The sequence below is a fragment of the Mercenaria mercenaria genome, chromosome 14 (genome assembly GCF_021730395.1).
Source record: "Mercenaria mercenaria strain notata chromosome 14, MADL_Memer_1, whole genome shotgun sequence".
In the NCBI taxonomy this organism is placed as follows: domain Eukaryota; kingdom Metazoa; phylum Mollusca; class Bivalvia; order Venerida; family Veneridae; genus Mercenaria; species Mercenaria mercenaria.
The window spans coordinates 64,836,532-64,845,740 of NC_069374.1; the positions used below are offsets into that span (position 1 = coordinate 64,836,532).

Genomic DNA, 9,209 nt, shown 5'->3' on the forward strand with positions numbered 1-9,209 from the left:
AGACAAGATCAAAATAGCCAATTTTTGGCCTTACATTTTCAAAAAATTATCAAAATAAAGAGAAAATGTTGATTCACTAGAATTCCAATAATGTCCACTAGACAGAAGTGCCCACATCCAAGAAATCTATGCAGACAGCATTTAATTAAGTGCACAAAAACATCTTTCCTTATGCACATCATGAGCAATATTACCAATTCTAGAATATTTTCGGTACAAGTATCTATAAACAAAGTGCATCTTAGTTCAGCGGCAAGATACTGGAGTACAGAAACTGTAGTAATGACCTTCAGACACTGCACTTCCAACTAAACTTCCCTTACAGTCTTTTGGAGATGATGATAAATGAGCCACACCATGAGAAAACCAACACAGTGGCTTTGTGACCAGCATGGATCCAGACCAGCCTGCGCATCCACGCAGTCTAGTCAGGATCCATGCTGTTCGCTTTCAAAGCATATTGCAATTAGAGAAACTGTTAGCGAACAGCATGGATCCTGACCAGACTGCTAGGATGCGCAGGCTGGTCTGGATCCATGCTGGTCGCAAAGCCACTATGCCGGTTTTCCCATGGCACAGCTCATTAATGGTCTTCAACCTACCCACTGAGAACATTATAGTCTTACTGTGGGTTCACACCTACAACTTCCCACCTGGAAGTTTCTTGCTCTGCCCATGTAGCTTTTTGATATATTGGTCACCTACAGATCACTTATCTCCTGCTATCCTTACCATTCCACTGTTTTGGAGAAGACCTCCAAAGTTTTGCATAATCTTGCTGTCTACTAGTCAGTCTTGCACGTTTATCTTCCATTCCTTGTACTATCCTTGAAACCTGCAAAGTATAAAATACAATAAAACAAATAACCATATCAGAAAAAGATGTTATGTTTTGCTTGGTTCATCTAAAATTAACAAGAGCTCGTCGAACACGAAATGCCCCCATTGATGCATTCAGTAATTGCACAAGGAACAGAAGTTATATGCTCACTGTAAACAGAAGTTCTACCATTCTGGTTTAATCTGACCTTGACCTTTAACCTATTAACCTAACAAGAGATTACAGATTGATCTTGGCGCCATCCACTGAGCCATTTTTGAATGTTCCGAATTTCAAGACTAGCTCAAGGTCAAAATCAAGGTCAAATTTCATTTAGGTACAAAACAATGTGTATGTGGTCAGACCTGGGGTAATTAAAAATGTAATTGTAATTAATTGCAATTAAATTACATTTCCTATGTAATTGAATGTAATTTGTAATTGGGTCATTTATCAATTACATGTAATTGTAATTTAATTAATTACACAACAGTTTTAGGGTGTAATTGACAATTACATTTCAATTACTTTCCTCTGAATTCAGCAAGAATGAACTTACTGAAACTTATAAAATAAATGTTATAAAATCACACTAGGTAACCCAATATGTTTGGCGCAGGATGCTATGTTCGGTGCAGGATCGATACATAGATTTGAAAACTTTAGTGGTGTTAGTGGTCCAAATTTGAAAGCGGTGGCTTGAGAAATGTGAAAGCAGGTCACTAGATCAATTTCAAGGTAAAGTTCATTTCGGTAAACAGAACTATGTATGTGCTTCAAATTTAGAGGCTGCAGCTTGAGAAATGTGAAAGTAGGTAACAGATAAAAATCAATGTAAAATTTCAATTCAGAACACAAAAATATGCAAGCAGTCCAAATTTGAAGCCTGTACCTTCAAAAATGTGAAAGTAGGTCACTAGGTCAATCTCATGATCAAAGTTCATTTCGGTACACAAAACTATGCGTGTGGTTCAAATTTGAAGGCTGTAGCATGAGAAATGTGAAAGTAGGTCACTAGGTCAAAATCAAGGTCAAATTTTATTTTGGAACAAAAAACTATGCATGTGGTCCAAATTTGAAGCCTGTAACTTCAAAAATTTGAAAGTAGGATACTAGGTCAATAACAAGGTCAAAGTTTTTTTCAGTACACAAACCTATGCATGTGGTCCTAATTTGAAGGCTGTAGGTATAGAAATGTGAAAGTAGGTCACTAGGTCAAGATCAAGGTCACTTCATGTCAAGGTTCATCTTGCCACTCAAAACTATACATGTGGTCCAAATTTGAATTATGTAAGTTATGGACATGAAGATTCTAAGTTTTTCCCTATATAAGTCTATATGAACCATTTGACCTCTGAGGCAGGGCCATATTTGACCCGAGAGGGATAACTTGAACAAACTTTGTAGAGAACCACTAAATGATGCTACATTACAAAATACCAAAGCCATAGACTTTGTGGTTTGGACAAGAAGATTTTCAAAGTTTTTCCCTATGTAAGTATATGTAAACCATGTGACCCCCAGGGCGGAGCCATATTTGACCCTAGGGAAATAATTTGAATAATCTTAGTAGAGGATCACTAGATGATGTCATATAAAAAATATCAAAGCCCTAGGCCCTGTCAGGGTTTTCCCGGACGCAGGTTTTCTGCGTCCCTGACGCGCTTTTACTGCTTTGAACTCGCATTTTTCAGTGCCTCTGCGTCCAATGGACCCGCAAAATCGGTCACAAAACTCATTTGCACTTAAGCCACCTTTGCGCAGATACCCATGTATAATGCACAGTTTTTTGACTCCCGGGACCACCCCCGAATCGTGTGTGCGCATTTATACTTAGGTATAGACAATTTTACAACTTCAAACAAGTTTTGATACCGATGTTCGCCATTTTGGAAAAGGGAAACTACTCTCCGCGCTAACTGTCACCGCTAAAATCTAAGATTGCCGTTACGTTCCGTAAAAGATCAAACGGTTTATTTTTCTTTCAAACAAATTTCATATGAATTAGAAGTATTTTGATGTAAGAAATATAAATAAATCACAAAAATTATGATACTAATGAAGGATCGAGTATTATCTTTAACCGAGATCAAACTGTGAACAACATAATTGGCACGAGGTGACACACTAATTGCCGGTAATTACTGGCTATTTGATCTTAACTAAAAGAGTATCACACCTTTTGTTATCTGTCTGAATTGAGAAGCTCATGTCATTTTGAAAGATGCCATTCCGAAATATTGAATCATCTGCTATCTAAATTAAAAAGATACAAGTTCATTCGGTTTCAGGGTAAATTTTTATAGTAATAATGTCCCTTTTCAAGATCAGTAAATTGTGGACTCCCAAAAATTATTAGGGACCCTTAAATTAGCAGCCATGGGAGTCCATGGACTCCCAAATAAAAAACCCGAGGGAAAACCCTGCCCTGTGGTTTTCAACAAGAGGTTTTTTCCTATATAAGTCTATATAAACCATGTGACCCTAGGGGTGGGGCCATATTTGACCCCAGAGAAATAATCTGAACAATCTTGTCAGAGGACCACTAGGTTTTGCTACATACCAAATATCAAAGCCCTAGGCCCTATGGTTTTGGACAAGAAGATCAGAAACCATTTAACTGTTCCTGGCCAATGTGACCTTGACCTTTGACCTGATGACCTCAAAATCAATAGGGGCTATCTGCTGGTCATGGCCAACCTAACTGTCAATTTTCCTGACACTAGGCCCAAGCATTCTTGAGTTATTGCCTGGAAACCATTTTACTGTTCCTGGTCACTGTGACCTTGACCTTTGACATATTGACCTAAAAATCAAGGGGTCACCTGCTGGTCATGACTAACCTCCCTATCAACTTTCGTGACCCTAGGCCTAAGCGTTCTTGAGTTATCATCCAGAAACTGTTTTACAGTTCAGGGTCACTGTGACCTTGACCTTTAACATACTGATCTCAAAATCAATAGGGGTCACCTGCTGGTCATGACCAAACTCCCTATCAATTTTCGTGACCCTAGGCCTAAGCGTTCTTGAGTTATCATCCGGAAACTGTTTTACTGTTCAGGGTCACTGTGATCTTGACCTTTAACATACTGACCTCAAAATCAATAGGGGTCATCTGCTGGTCATTACCAACCTCCCTATCAACTTTCATGATCCTAGGCCCAAGTCTTCTTGAGTTATCATCCGGAAACCGTTTTACTATTCAGGGTCACTGTGACCTTGACCTTTGACATACAGACCTCAAAATCAATAGGGGTCATCTGCTGGTGATGACCAACCTCCCTATCAACTTTCATGATCCTAGGCCCAAGCGTTCTTGAGTTATCATCCCGAAACATATAGGTCTACATTCCGACCGACCGACAGACCAATCTACCGACCGACATCTGCAAAACAATATACCCCTCCTTTTTCAAAGGGGGGCATAATGACATTTAAATATCTATCCTATGGTTTGTTATTGAGAGGATACCTGATGTAAGTTGCTACGGAAATCCATATTGGGCAGGAGTGAAGCTCCACCCTGATACAGTTTTTCCATGTCAACAAACCAAGTATAAACAATTTTATCGTGCTCACTTCCGGTTGCCTCAGTTTTTCAGTAATGAACTGACTAAATGTCACTATATATGACTATGTCTGCAATACCGTGGTCATTTCATTTAAATCAACAAGAGGGCCAAGATGGCCCTAGGTCGTTCACCTGAGTGACACATTATAACAGTGTAAACATGTTTAACCTAGTGAATTCATGGAGACAAGAATATTCTGACCAATTTTCATTAAGATTGGACCAAAAATGTGACCTCTTGAGTGTAAACAAGAGGGCCATGATGACCCTATATTGCTCACCTGTTATTATTGCACTTGAGGACAAGAAGGTCCTCAGAAAAAATATCTATGTCCAAAGGACAGGAACAACAAAGGGAAGAAATTTAACAAAAAAGAAAAAAAAATCTTACAAGGTATAGATATGTTAAAAAACACCTAAACATTGTTGTACCACAGAAAACTGGTCTCGTGTTTTCCCTACGGCCAATAATAAAAAAGTTACTAAAAATAAGCTATTTATAGTAACGTAAAAGGGAAGTAATTAAAAAAAATAAATATTGTAAGTGGACAAAAGAAGGATCTGCCAAATAAATCTGTTGACATAAATGAAATTTCAGATCACTTCAAATGTGTTGCCTGAAAGGATTTTAACACTACTTTAAGGCGTAAAAAAAAAATTGTTTGTTTCCGGTATCCCGACCTACCCTAAACTTCTGGCTCGACCCTAAATGTTTTTATGGCCTTGGAGAATATTTTTTTCAACTTTTTAACAAAAAGATGCAAAACTGCACTTTTTATGCTTTAAACATAGCCAGTGATGTTAGAAATCAACTTACTGATGCTCTAAAGGCATAACCCCCTTATTTGTAATCATTTCCAAAAAGTCCCCCTTAATAAAAAAAAAATCCAAAAAAAAAAAAATTCCGACCTACCTACCCTAATTTTTTTCAGCATGTTACTGGAAACAAAGAATTTTTTTTTTTTAGGCCTAATGCGCATTTAACATGTAATAGAAAGAAAATTACCATTCTGTGTTTAACTTTTTTATTATCTTGAACATAAAATTGATGATTTCAAAAACTTTAACAAAATAACTCTTTGGGCATGGGTACTATTTGCCCTTGGTCATAACATCTCCGGCGAGTATTAAATTGATGACTGAATAGCAATTTTCAATGGTCTGATTGGCTGGTTTCATTTTTATGTGCATACTTTTATTTTTAATTCATAAACTTTTCTGACCAAGATCTTTATTTAATACATTTTAATATTTATTTGTTGTGTTAAAGTCACACTGATACAATTTTATAGGTCATATGGTGACTTTCCAGACTTAAATGGTGCTGGAAGACCCCAGGTACTCCTCTGGGCATCATCTCAGGCAAGAATGGGCATCTGGGTAGAATGGCCTACCTTCCGTCAGCCAGCTGGATATCTTTTTCACATGATGACCTGAGTGGGGCTCGATCCCACAGTGGTCAGAGGCAAGTGATTCAAAGTCGGGCCACTCTTTATTTTATATTCGATGGCCAAAAAATGACTGAAAGCATAAGTAGCTAGATAGGTCCCTGAAAAGGATTTGTATGCAATGGAATATATAGATAAATACCTCCAATCAGGCAACTTGTAATATATATATATGTCTTCATAAGCATATCACAGGGTTTTATCCCCTTCATAATAGGGTCCTTCCCTCAGAAATATCTTTTAAATTATGCAGTTTTCCCCAAAAACTTACTTTACATAAGACGTTGCGTACGTTGTTGGCGAACATCCGAAATTTTTCAGTTTCGTTCACTTCAATGTTTCATGAAATTCGTTTTAGAAATACGGTTGTTTACTTCTCATATCACAAGAAAGGCAAAACAATCTCTCTCTTAGTAAATATGATCGCATTTACGTTTAACAATTAGTAAAAATTTAATTCGACATAGAATCATAGAAAACAACACTAAAACGTCATGTAAGATGTAACAGAATTCACCAATGCATTATTTAATGGCTTGGTAAATTCATAAAATTATTTTTTTCCGTCAAATAAGAAGACTCGGTGACGTGACTTTAACTATATTTGACGTCATTGCAGTCATTTGCTATTCAAAACTTCCTGTAACAAACAGGAAAGCAAAAGACAGATCCAACTTAAAACGTAAAATTTAATGTCTTCCCTCGACAGGATTTGTTAAAAGTTCTGTATTTTCTTTAACTATTGTATGCTTTCTATAATATTTATTTTGACAAAAAGTACATAAATTCTACTTTTGAATTAGCAAGTTTTTGTCGTATATTGACTTTGATAATGGCGTTTAATATATGTATACTTTAATCTAACCGCGATGTCACACGTGTCAAAAAAAGCAAAAAATAAAATTACGAAGTTGTTACGTGCCTAAATATTTAAAGAAATATGTATTTGTTTACAAAACAGCGACTACAGTCTGAAAGTACATATATTTGTCTGCAAATTGATATGCATAAGTCTTACGTTAAATATGAATTAAATTTAACCCATGAAAATTGCAAAATCTAGCTGAGATGTCACAGCCATGAAATTAATGTAACGTCGACGTTATGTTTGAAAACTAAGTAATGTATATGTATTACAATTGTATCTGAACACCGCAATATAATTCACTGTCTGATAAATAATTATATTGAATAAATATTATATAGTACATCTATATCAAATATTTCCTTAAATATCGAAACGACATGATTTATGGAAACTGTAGTCCAGCCACCCCAAGTAATCCCTTTAACGTCTAAACGGCTAAAAACGACGATAACGTCAGTTACGCTAATGTACGCCAACAATGAGTGTAATGTCATAAGGTTTTTTATTCCCCTTTGCCCAAACACCGAGCTGTTTTTGCTCACAATCACAGGCCTGGGCCCCTTTCCCTCCTGGTTAACCCCCACCCCCAAAATCTGAAACGGATGACTCCTTTGGCAGCACTTTGTTGCTCCTATACGTCATCCTCATGTAAATATATAACTGCCAAAGGCATGTCAAATTCACATTCAATGTTGCCGTTGTTATTTACGTCGGGTAAATCTATGTTTTTCTAACATTTTGAGACACCGTTACTGACCGTAACCTTTACAGAACTTGTTTTTCGTTGTTTTATTGTCTATATATAGTGGACGCAACTTGACCCCGATGGTTGACCATTACATTATAATACATAATGAGGCACAACCTATTATTGAAAAGGTGTGTACGTAAAACACAAGCTGCACGAGAAAAAGGAAATATAAATTTGTGTAAATATAAATTAGTGTACTGGAAAGTTTGAACTGATCATATGTAAGTAAACATACTTTGATACTGAACTGTATGCAAACTAATTCCATATAAATATACACGGCTACCCTAAGCACCCTTGATTTCTTTAATGAAATAATCGATATGAATAATCAGCCTAAGGTCAACCATCACGGTCAAGTTGCGACTACTATACTAGATCACAAACCAAATATTCCGCTTTTCCATCGCGCATAAATCATTCAAAGACAATCTTAAATTTCACTCAAATTTTTTGTTTACGTACGGGAGACGCTTCCATTTGAGCGGAAATTGCGCCTATATGACACTGACGGATAATGCGCTGACGAATATCGACGTTGTTGTCATCGTCAGAATGCAGCAAAACATCGATCGTCGCCCGAAAATAATATTGAAATTTTTGAAATTTCAATTTTTATTTTTTTCGAAAATGACGGAAAATAGGGTCGGCGGGTCTGAGTAACGAAAAATCAAAGAACTCTGGCCTTACTGATATAAATCCATTTTGATTCCAATCAGGGGAGGTAATCAGATATAAAATAACTCTGGAACCTATGATTGGATCTGATTTGTCATGGAATCCAAAATTTATTGTTGTTGAAGATATTTTGGAAGTTTGTATCAAATAAAACCATAAATGAAGTCTCTATATGGCTGCAAAAGCCAAAATAGCCAATTTTGGACCTTCAAGGGGCCTAACTCTGGAACCCATGAAAGAATCTGGCCAGCTGAATAAAGGAAGCAAGATCTTGTGGTGATACAAGTTGTGTGCAAGTTTGGTTAAAATCAAATCATAAATGAAGCTGCTATTGTGCAGACAAGGTCAAAATAGCTACTTTTGGCCATTTCAAGGTCCATAACTCTGGAACCCATTAAGGGATCTAGACGGTTCAAGAAAGGAACCAAGATCTTATGGTGACACAAGTTTTGTGCAAGTTTGATTAAATTCAAGTCATAAATGAAGCTGCTATTGTGCAGACAAGGTCAAAAAAGCTAATTCTGGCCTATTCAGGGGCCATCACTCTGGAACCCATAATGTAATCTCGCCAGTTCAAGAAAGGAACCGAGACCTTATGGTGATACAAGTTGTGTGCAAGTTTGGTTAAAATAAAATCATAAATGAAGCTGCTATTGTGCAGACAAGGTCAAAATAGCTAATTCTGGCCCTTTCAGGGGCCATAACTCTGGAACCCATAATGGGATCTGGCCAGTCAAGGAACCGTGATCTTATGGTGATACAAGTTGTGTGCAAGTTTGGTAAAAATCAAATTATAAATAAAGCTGTTATTGTGCAGACAAGGTCAAACTAGCTAATTTTGGCCCTTTCAGGGGCCATAACTCTTGAACCCATAATGGGATCTGGCCATTTCAAGAAAGGAACCAAGATCTTATGGTGATACAAGTTGTGTGCAAGTTTGGTTAAAATAAAATCATAAATGAAACCACTATCGTGCAGACAAGAAATTGTTGACGCACGCACGGACGGACGCACGGACTGACGACGGGTGATCACAAAAGCTTACCTTGTCCCAAAAAAAAAGAGAGAGATAT

General features: G+C 36.9%; 1 long non-coding RNA gene across 1 annotated transcript in view; it reads right to left on the minus strand.

Annotated features, from left to right (window-relative positions):
* Window positions 1-731: 731 nt before the first annotated feature.
* LOC123527813 (uncharacterized) overlaps window positions 732-9,209 on the minus strand; it is a 68,256-nt gene continuing 59,778 nt past the window's right edge. Inside the window, exon 3 of the long non-coding RNA XR_006681815.2 lies at window positions 732-835. This is a non-coding gene — a long non-coding RNA (uncharacterized LOC123527813). The remainder of the gene's footprint in view (window positions 836-9,209) is intronic.